The sequence below is a fragment of the Notolepis coatsorum genome (genome assembly GCF_963971535.1).
Source record: "Notolepis coatsorum genome assembly, chromosome: 6".
Classification (NCBI taxonomy): domain Eukaryota; kingdom Metazoa; phylum Chordata; class Actinopteri; order Aulopiformes; family Paralepididae; genus Notolepis; species Notolepis coatsorum.
The window spans coordinates 28,013,957-28,024,418 of record NC_140170.1 but is presented as its reverse complement, the minus strand read 5'-3'; positions in this window follow the sequence as shown (position 1 = coordinate 28,024,418).

The window sequence follows — 10,462 nt, the reverse complement described above, 5'->3', positions numbered from 1 at the left end:
TTGGGTGTAGGATGAAAACCTTCCATTTGCAAAAAGGAAACCTTTCATAAAAGGGTTCAACTTGAGGGCTAACCTTTCATAAAAATGTAAAAAGGGCACTTTAAACGAGGGATTTTCAACCGACGCGGCCGGGTAGCCTTCGGGAGAGGTGTTAGTTGGACACTGCCTAGGCTAACCGACCATGTCCGCTTCCATTCATTGTGCTAAGCTAGGCTAACGTGCAGCCAGATAGCTTTCTACTGAACGCACAGAGAGGAAACTGGTATCTATCTTCTTGTCTCTCTCTGGAGAAGATGGTAAGCTAATTACCCAAAATGTTGGCGTGTTCTTTTAACACATAAGGGACCAAGTCAACTTTCAATTAATAAAACTGAAATTCCAACGTTTTCAAACTATGAGAACATTTGCCCATTTCCATCATGTTTAATACTGTACCTGTTGTGTGCTCATTCCGTCCTGGTCTTCACATGAGCTTCTGAAGTATCATTCATAATGTATAACGTATCTTTGATCGTATAGTGGAATTACCCTTCTCTCTGCGTTTGTTGCATTTCAATTGGGTTCGTTTGCAGAAAGTAGGCACGGACGAGATGTTTTGAATAAAACAGCTGTGTTTATTCATTCCAATAAACACAAACTAAATGAATCAAACAAGTACTGAATTTACTTTCTATGTCTAAAATCATCGTCTTCGGTTTGGCTGTTGGTTCATGTCTCGTTTTCTATAGTCTCTGTTCTCGAATCGTCTGGTGCCAGCGTCTCCCGTTTTGTTGTTTCAGGTCATCCCGACAACACGAGGCTCGTCCTTTGTTTGTGCTGGTTGCCCCGGCAGCGCTGGTCTTCAGCGATTCTGTGGCGCAGCGCGGGTGCGCTCGTTTTTCTTTCTCTCTGGATCGTCTTCCCAGCGTCTGTGTCTCCTTCAGCCAGCGCCCCTGCATTAAGAAGCTGAAGCCACCTCCCTGGTTCTACCTCGTCATGTGACGTCGGCCCAGGAACATGGCTTCTCTGATTGGCTGAATTACTTTAGATGGTATCCATTTTGGTATACGTCATCCTATTCTTGAGAAATCACCTGTGAGTTGTTTCGGCCATTTTGGATCTTTAAAGGGGCAGGTCCTTTCTATTTTTGGAGACGAGTTACCGTTCTGGAGTTTAGCGTTTATATGTCTACAGTATCTGATTTTACTATCCTAAGAATTAGAGATTAGTTATTTCTTGGTTCAGACAGTTAATTCAAGTCTTTTCCAGAATTATGTTGCCTTCTAAATACCTATTTAACCTATTGATGATCTTTAGACAAGCTGTTTGTATTTCTATATTCTAAAGTAATTTTTTACTTTGTTTTATTGATCTGCTCAAACTTAGTTATCCTATATAAGTTAAAGTGGTATCTTTAGCAAGGGCGGCTACGTGGCGCAATGGGCAAGGCGCTCGCAACGAATGCTGGAGACTGGGCTTGAACAGGATGCTTCCTGTTCGAGCCCCGCTCTCCACATTGCTTTCAGTTTAGCTGGTCGTCCACAGTAATACACATTGGCCGTATTACGGGGAGGGAAACTGAAGGGTGGGGATCGGGCGTTGTGGACAGCGACTCCTACAGGTCGGTTGGTGCGCCTGCGCAGTAGAATCAAGAAGCGACGGGGGCGGGGCCCCTCCAAAGCCCAGACCCCAGACGCTGAAAGATCAAGCCGCGCAGGTGAAAACATGCGACGGCTGTTACCTCGAGTATCGGAGGGGACTCGTGCTATGTATGACTTAGTCCACATTGCAGCCGGCTTGTGGGAGGCAAGAAACAACGTTCGAAGACAGGGGAGGGTTGAATTGGACGTTATGAAAAATTGGGATGGAAGAAAAATAGAAAATGGGAGAAAAATTGTATCTTTAGCTTTTGTTTATAACTGTTTCAACTACTCACACAATTTCTAATGTGATTCTATCAGTTGTAGCCTAATTTAACTCTTAATATATCAATATGTTTCTTGTTTAGTTTTAAACTGAATCATACTAAAAACCAATCCCTTCCAGGCTAATCTTAATATATAATACTTTATTTCCGTGTATTTTTGGTTAGATCTAAATCCTTAATTACCACGTGGTTCTCTATAGACCTGAGTCTCCCAAATGCTCCTTCTGGCCAGCTGCATCATAAAGATTTGAGATTGCTGATTAACTCATCCCTCACAGTGCTTCTTGGTGAGCCAACTGCCGTTGTCTGACTAGTGTCAACAAGAACTTTGACCTGTCACTATATTTCTATCTTGTTAGGCTAGTTTTATTGGTCTAAGTTATTTACCGTTACTCTGTTCCTGTTAGTTTCTGTGTGGGGGATGTTTGAGTTTCGCCCGGCCATCTATTTTACCTCCTGCCCTCAAGGCCTGATCATTCTAAATAGCCTGGTCGGTTTCCTATTTGAAATAGGTGACAGCAGAAGGCCATTTGCAGTTAACTGAAGTTTTCTATTGATACTTTAGCCTTGTATTGTCGGTTTGCACTCTTTACCCTAAAGATTAACTGTTTTCCCCATAATCCCTTACCAAGCCTTGTTCCTGTAGACCTGTAAACTGGGAATTTTGATTTGATAATTTACCACACTTCCCTTTCTGACGGGGTGAGGGGCGGGACAGCCCTCCGCCTCTCCTCCAACCTCCCCCTTCTCCTCCAGCAGACCAACTCCTTGGTTCTTCCAAACAGAACCCCTCCGTCTTCAACTCTAGAACCTGCCCCATTCGGTGCAAACCTATCCCACAGAGCATCCAGAACAGTCACATCAACAGAAAGGCAGGAGAATAAAGTCAAATCAACTCAAATAAAAACTGGAGAGGAGAGGAGGGGCGTGAAGGGAGATGGAGGAGGTGAAAACAAGAGGGGTGTTTTAACCTGACTGTTCCTGTGTAATAGGGGTGTAACAGTAGTAGAGAAGTGATTCCCACTGCATATTAATACTTTGGGGGCCCCCCAAAGTATAATGGCTCCCCCCAAAGTATAATTTGTGTGTTTTCTTTGTTTTCTTTACTCAGTGAGCACTCATTTGCATTGGTGGCAATGAGTGCTCAGAGTAAAAAAAATACTTAAAAAACATAAATTATACTTTGGGGGAGCCACCCATAAATTACAAATTTGATATAGATCATGTTCTTTGTTGGTTTGTGAGGATGTTAATACACACTTGGTAAGATGTTTGTATGAAAGAAGACCACAAAAAACAGCAGTGAGTGACTGCTCTCAGCTGTTTAACACTTAAAGACCTAGACACCATCACCAGTTGTAGGTTGTCTGAAGTGCAGTGTGTTACTATGAAAATTCACTAGAATGCATGATTTGAAATGCGTGGAAAGCATCTCATTCCTCACCTACTGCATCAACGTGTGGTTCCTCAGCTGCACAGCCGCAGAGAGGAAGGCGCTCCAGAGGGTCATCAACTCGGCCCAGAAAATCATCGGCTGCCCTCTCCCCTCACTGGAAGAACTATACAACTCCTGCTGTCTTAAGAAGGCAGTCAAAATACTGAAGGACCCACACCACCCGGGCAACAAACACCTCATACGGCTGTGCTCGGGCAGGCGCTTCAACGTCATGCCCACCCGGACAAAAGAAACATGATGACACCGCTGAACTGAGTGCAGTGGGTTAGAGAGAGAGAGTCCAGGTGAAGTGACGCGATGCAACTTGTAGTGTGCAGGGTGAGCCAGTCAGACAATAGAGTCAGATAGAGGTGTTAAACGAGGCGATTAGAAATGGGCAATGGGGAAATACATTGCGTTGGACAGAGGGTGGAACACGAAAAACGGCAATGACGTAACCACTACACCTCCCTATAGATAATGTCTAGTATTTTCTGAGAGTAAGCCAAAACAGGGCAATTATTTATTACATAACAAAAAGCGGCACAGTCCCTTTAAGGGAGAACACAAAAACACTAGAGTCAAGGAACATGGAAAATGCGGCACTGTGCCTTTAAGAGGCGAACAGGCTAAGGGACTAAGGCTAAGGGACAGGGCCAGGGCTAAAAGTCAAGGACCAGGACCAGGGGCACTGGAGAGGGGGACAGGGACAGAGGCCCGGAGAGGCGGGCTGGAGACAGGGACAGAGAACAGGGTTAAGGCCCTGGACAGGGCGAGGGCCAGAGCTGCTTACAGGGATGAGGACAGGGTTCCGACGGCGGAGGCCTGGCACGGGGACAGGGGCCCGATGGCGGTGGCCTGGCACGGGAACAGGGGCCCGACGGCGGAGGCCTGGCACGGGGACAGGGGCCCGATGGCGGTGGCCTGGCACGGGAACAGGGGCCCGACGGCGGAGGCCTGGCACGGGGACAGGGGCCCGACGGCGGGGGCCTGGCACGGGGACAGGGGCCCGACGGCTGGGGCCTGGCACGGGGACAGGGGCCCGACGGCGGAGGCCTGGCACGGGGACAGGGTCCCGACAGCGGGGGCCGGGCACGAAGACAGGGGCCCGACAGCGGGGCCGGGGGGAAGAGGCGCCATCCTCCCGTGGAAATAGGGAGCGATGACGCGCCGGCTTGACGTCTGGAGTGGGAACACTGGAAAACCTCCCGTAGAGAATTAGAGAGCGAAGACGGTGTCCCACTCCAGGCACGGAGATCCTCTTCCTCCTCCTCGGGGGTGCTGCAGACGGGCAGCGCAGAACAAAGGGGTCCCAGGGGACCGGGGCGAAGAGACGCCATCCTCCCGTGGAAATAGGGAGCAATGCGCGCCGGCTTGACGTCTGGAGTGGGAACACCACTCCAGGCCTGGCACGGAGATCCTCCTCGGATGCTGCAGACGGGCAGCACAGAACACAGGGGTCCCAGGGGACCGGGGCGAAGAGACGCATCCTCCCGTGGAAATAGGGAGCGATGCGCGCCGGCTTGACGTCTGGAGTGGGAACACTGGAAAACCTCCCATAGAGAATTAGAGAGCGAAGACGGCGTCCCACTCCAGGCAAACGGCAACAGGTGGTGAATGGCTGGGCCGTCGTCTCACGCCGGAGACGCGGCAGGTGATGGTGACGTACAGAATGGTCACGTACAGAACTCCATGAACACAGACACAGATACAGAACACAGATACAGATACAGAACGACCCGACAAGGACTGGAGGGGAGTCTGCAACCTAAGTACTCTCCGACCTGATTGCAAACTCCCAACAGGTGAGTGAAGGTAGAGGAACAAGAAAGTCCAAGGGTGGGGGCTGGTGAAGAGAGTAGGACACAGGGAAAAGTTCTCGCAAGGGTGGGGGCTGGTGAAGGAGAGTAGACAGGGAAAATGGTCCAGGGAAACAGGCGAATCCTCACAATTTGGGTATATGGAGAGAAGATTTATATTTTCATCAGTCTGCATCATTGATTTGGGTATATGGAGAGAAATAAATTATATTTTCATCAGTCTACAGCATTTCTCTCCCGCCCACCCACCCCCTCCTAATGTACAGTCTCCTCCCCACCATATGTATATATTCTCTCCCCACCGTATGTATATTTCTCTCGCACCCACCCCCTCCTAATGTACAGTCCCCTCCCCATCATATATATACTCTGTCAGGATCTATGGGTAACAGTACTGTATATTTGCATATCGTATATGTCACAAATGTAACAGTACTAAATACCTGTATGTCATGTATGTCCCTATGCCATAAATGTCATGTATGTTGTGTATGTCATAAATGTCACTATGAATTGAAAATGGGGGACGCTGATGTAAACAAGACAAACGTCTTTCTCTGGTCTGCATCCCCTTAACTATTGTGTGTATTGAGCCGTACTGTATTGTACCCATTCTGAAATCTGTTCATTAAAATTCATTCATTCAATCATTCATCCCTCCAATTAGCAGCAATTAGCTTCTCAAATATCTGTTTACATGTTTAAGGAAAAATATGAAACGGTCATGAATTACCATTGAAATCCAATAGCGTTAAATGAAAATGACTTAGAGTTGAAAACGGTGCTGAAGTGTGCAGGTGGGAGGAGCTCTGAGACTCAGTTCTGAGTCCATTTATGAACCACATGAGAGAAAAGCTAGAGGTCACACAGGCTTAAGACAGCTGCCTGCTGTTTATTCTTTTGACAGTTTCTTTCTTTTCTTTCTTTTGGTCCACTTCTTCTCCCCATTTTCTATTTTTCTCCCATCCCAATTTCGTATTTCCAATTCTTCCCTCCCCTGTCTTGAACGTTGCTAGACTATGCCTCCCACTGGTCGGCTGTAGTGAGGATAGAAGCCTTGCATCACGTGTCCCCTCCGGTACACGAGGAGGCAGCCTGTCGCATCTTTTCACCGCAGCAGCTCGAACTCTCAGTGGCGAGGAGTAACGCGTGGGAGGCTCACGCTGCCCCCGATACTTCCTGTTTCCGCCGCACCGGCGTCACCCAACCGACCTGTAGGAGTTGCTGTCCACAACGTCCAATCCCCACCCACCGGCTTTCCCACCCTCTAACACTGCCAAATGTGTTAGTATGACGGCCGGCCAAGCCGGTAGCAACGCCGAGAGCTGGGCTCGATACCAGCATCTCTTGCGTTAGTGGCGAGCGCCTTGCCCACTCAGCCGCGCCTCTTCTTGATGTTTTTATTATTTGTATATGTTGTTGTTGTTTAAAAGAAGACTTGCTGAATCTATAATAAATAATAATAAAAATAAAACATTTGAAACAATAACTTCTTTGAGCAAGGTACATCAATATTTTGTAAAAATATAAAAAAGAGAATATGAAAATATTTTGTTTTTCAGTGTAACATAAGTAACCTTCAAACTGACTATATTATGGCTTAAACCACTACACCTTGTATTCAACATCCTTATATTTAATGGTTATAGTGTGCAGTATCACAATTAATACAACCATAACACATCATTCGCCAGGCCAATATACAGATTACAAAACATACATTCAAAACTAAAAATAGTACATTTACAAACCAATGAGCTTCTAGATAGACACTAGAAAGATATGTATGAGCTTCTAGAGAGACAGTAGGATCTATCAAATATCAAATATCCACACGCGTCCTTCTGGGTTTAGATGTCCACGTTTATTTAGTAAGAATAAAAGAACAAAAGACAAAATGCACAATATTCAATGAATGGTCATTCTTCCTAAGCGAAGAGACAGACCCAAATCCCACAGTAATGACCAAAATAACCAAAGGTGATCAAATACAAATACAATGGTTGCATATTGTTGTCCAACCTACCCAGAGTATGAAAATAAAGAGTTTGACTTCCCCACATGCAAAGGAACAGAGGTATTGAAGATGGGAATCAAATATGTGAATATGCGAATATCCAATCAAACTAACTTTACCCCGGTAGGCTATAAACTGTGTCCCTCAGAACAATGATAGAGTGACTGAGTGAATGTAACTCCTAATTACCTCATCTTTCACAACTCAGCATCTTCAAGATCAATTTAAATCCAAAACCCTGGGTAGAGGAGCTGTGAATGTCACTGATCTCTACTTCAGCTCACAAAACTCAGCCTCCCCAGAGTAATGTAACGTAAGTCCAGGATAGAGAGGCTGAGTGAATGTGGTGTTGACTCTGTGCAGGAGGGTCATGGTGTCAGAGACGCTGTAGAAGGACAGAGTACCTGCCCTGTGATCCAGGTACACTCCTATTCTGGAGGACCAGGGGCCCGGTACTGTGATCCTCTTGTTATTGTGTCTGAAGTAGTAATCACTTTGTGAGCACTCTAAAGCCCAGGATTTGGAATTGTATCCAAATCCACAGTTATCCCCGGTGCCTGTTCTACTAATGTCTTTGTAGGAGGCTGCTACAGAAACGTCTCCACTCCACTCCACCTCCCAGTAACAGCGTCCAGTCAGACCTTCTCTACCCAGAACCTGAAGCAATTTAATAAATCTTTCTGGGTGATCAGGATAGAAGTTATTTTCACAATCATATGTTGCTTTTATGTTCCCCTCAGACAAAGACAGTTCTCTGTTTGCTGTGTTTGGGTCCAGTGTGATCTGAGAGGAATATTGTAAGAAGTCAGCTCTGGTCTTGGGCTCTGGTGGCAGTAAAACATTAACTGCATTCACTGTTGTTGAGATTCTGGGCAACTGCTCTTTCAGAACGTCCTCTAGTTTGTCTCTCAGCTCAGACACGACCTCAGTCACATCTGCAAAGTACAGGAGAGGAAGGACACTGATGCTGGGTGGGTCTGTAGACTCACTGGGACTGGAGAGGGGGGGGTGACTCTGTAGAAAGTGGATGTTGTCCTCTTAGTCCATGGGCCAGACCAGATATCGGTGCCACTCACGGTGAATAAACGTACATATAATTTTTTCAAAGATCTATGTCTGTAGATGATATTTTTGTATGATAGCCCTTCCAGAGTGGTAGCTTAATCATACTTATCAAGTCATGAAGTATACCCACCCCCTCAGGAAATCGCATTTCAGATGTTGGTGCATATCCTGCTTTAGACTCACGTAGAGGACATCTGTCAATGTTTCACAATATTGTGTTTGGTATCATTTTAAAGGGGACTATGTAATCTTTCATTCAAGCTAAGATGTGAATCTTTCTGACCAATATAGAGGTCACTGGAGCTCTTTGAACAGTCAACAACACACATTTTTACACGATTTTCGCCTAAATAATATACTATCTTTTAGCCTTGTGTCATCTAGGAGCAATAGGGACACAAAATACAAAATCTACAACACTCTCAGGACCATAAGGATTCAGGAAATGTATAATATGCCTATACTATTTCTTATCAGGGGTGATTGTGAGCCTTAAATTAGAAGAGCGGTATTAGGCTCCTATTAAAACTATACAGAACAGCCACTAGGATAATGTCACAAAGTGGTCTGTCTTTATCATACATATACAGGAGCAACAGGGGCACAAAATACAAAATCTACAACACTCTCAGGATCATAAGGATTCAGGAAATGTATAATATGCCTATACTATTTCATTGTTACCTAATTTAATGTAGCCTTAAATTAGATGGGCATTATTAACTGGGTCAGATAACTAGGATAATGTCACAAAGTGGTCTGTCTTTATCATACATATACAGGACATAAAGGACACCACAATGAGATAAGGAACCACTAAGAGTTTTATGAACAACCTATTAAACAGAACAACATTATATACTAAATGTACATTGAATCACTCAAACTGCTCGTCTCTCTCATCCTCTGACTCCTCGAGTTCGAAGTCAGGTTCTGGATCATCCTGCAGTTTTTGGTTGCTGCATGTCTGTAACTTGCACATATCTGTGCATGCCAGTCCATTTGATAAGCATGTGCAGCTTGGCATTTTGCATGAACGGACACACCTGCATCTTAGCAATTCCAGGACTACATCTGGTGCAGGTGGGGAGCGCATCCAGTAAATTTCCAGCTTGCCCTCATCGTCTTTCCATCCATGCTCTGTAGGACTTGAGACCACAGGGTTAGACTGCAGACTGCTCTTCCAGATTGCTGCCTGATAGTTGGCTCGTTCAACATGCAGGAAGAGACAGTCCCTACATGGTGGAAGCTGGCTGGACTCGACCTCTCCCCTTTTGGTACAGAAGAGCTGGTAGCGCAGTTGGTTCACCTCTACTGTGCTGCTGTTAGCAGAGTACATGTGACATGTAAACTCCTCAATTCTCTGGAACAGCTCCTCACTCACATCCCATGACTGCCCTAGTCCACTGAAGGTTTCTTGGTAGGAAGTATCCTTCTTCACCATCTTCAGGGCATTCAGCTTCCCCCGGCCAGCGAATGCACTGACAGTGTCACAGCCAGTGAAGGCGTGTAAGCCAATTAGGCTGTCACAGAGGCTGTCTCCAACTGAGCTTGCAAGTTTGCTGATGTTCACATATCGTGTGCGGTTCTGGGTCCCACACTTCATGTAGATGGGACAGGTGATGTCCTTCTGGAAGGCAAGACAAAGCACCATGACATCAGTGTCCTCAGCTATGATGATGACTGCTTTTGAGCCCATGTTTGCAGCATCTGATGCATGCAGGAGCAGGCGAGTGTCAGCTTCTTCATGTGTTGATTGCAGTTCTGCTACTTCTTCACACCCACCATCTGTCAACCTGTAGCAGGTTTCCTCACAGGTTGTGTACAACACTTTGCCATGCAGCCTCTTTCTGTATTGTGGGAGGTTCCACTCTTCCACCAGAAACTTGATGAGACTGGTCTTGTTGGAAGGACTGCACAGGAAAGTTCTCCACTGCTGTACGTGGTGTCCTCCTGCCAGGTTCTTGTATTGGACCGTAGTGTCTGCACCCCGGTTTTGTCATTCAGCATCTTTGATTGAAGTCTGGCGGTAAACATAAAACACAACATCAATCCTCTGACTCTGTGCCCCCTCGTGGAGGACCTGGGTGAAGAGTGACTCTGCCACCTGTCCAAAGGTTTTGTTGTTGCCATTCATTTTCTGGACCAGGCTCATCCCATCAATGATGGAAGTGGATGGTGTTGGGATCTCTTCAACAGGAGACACATTCTGTTCCAGC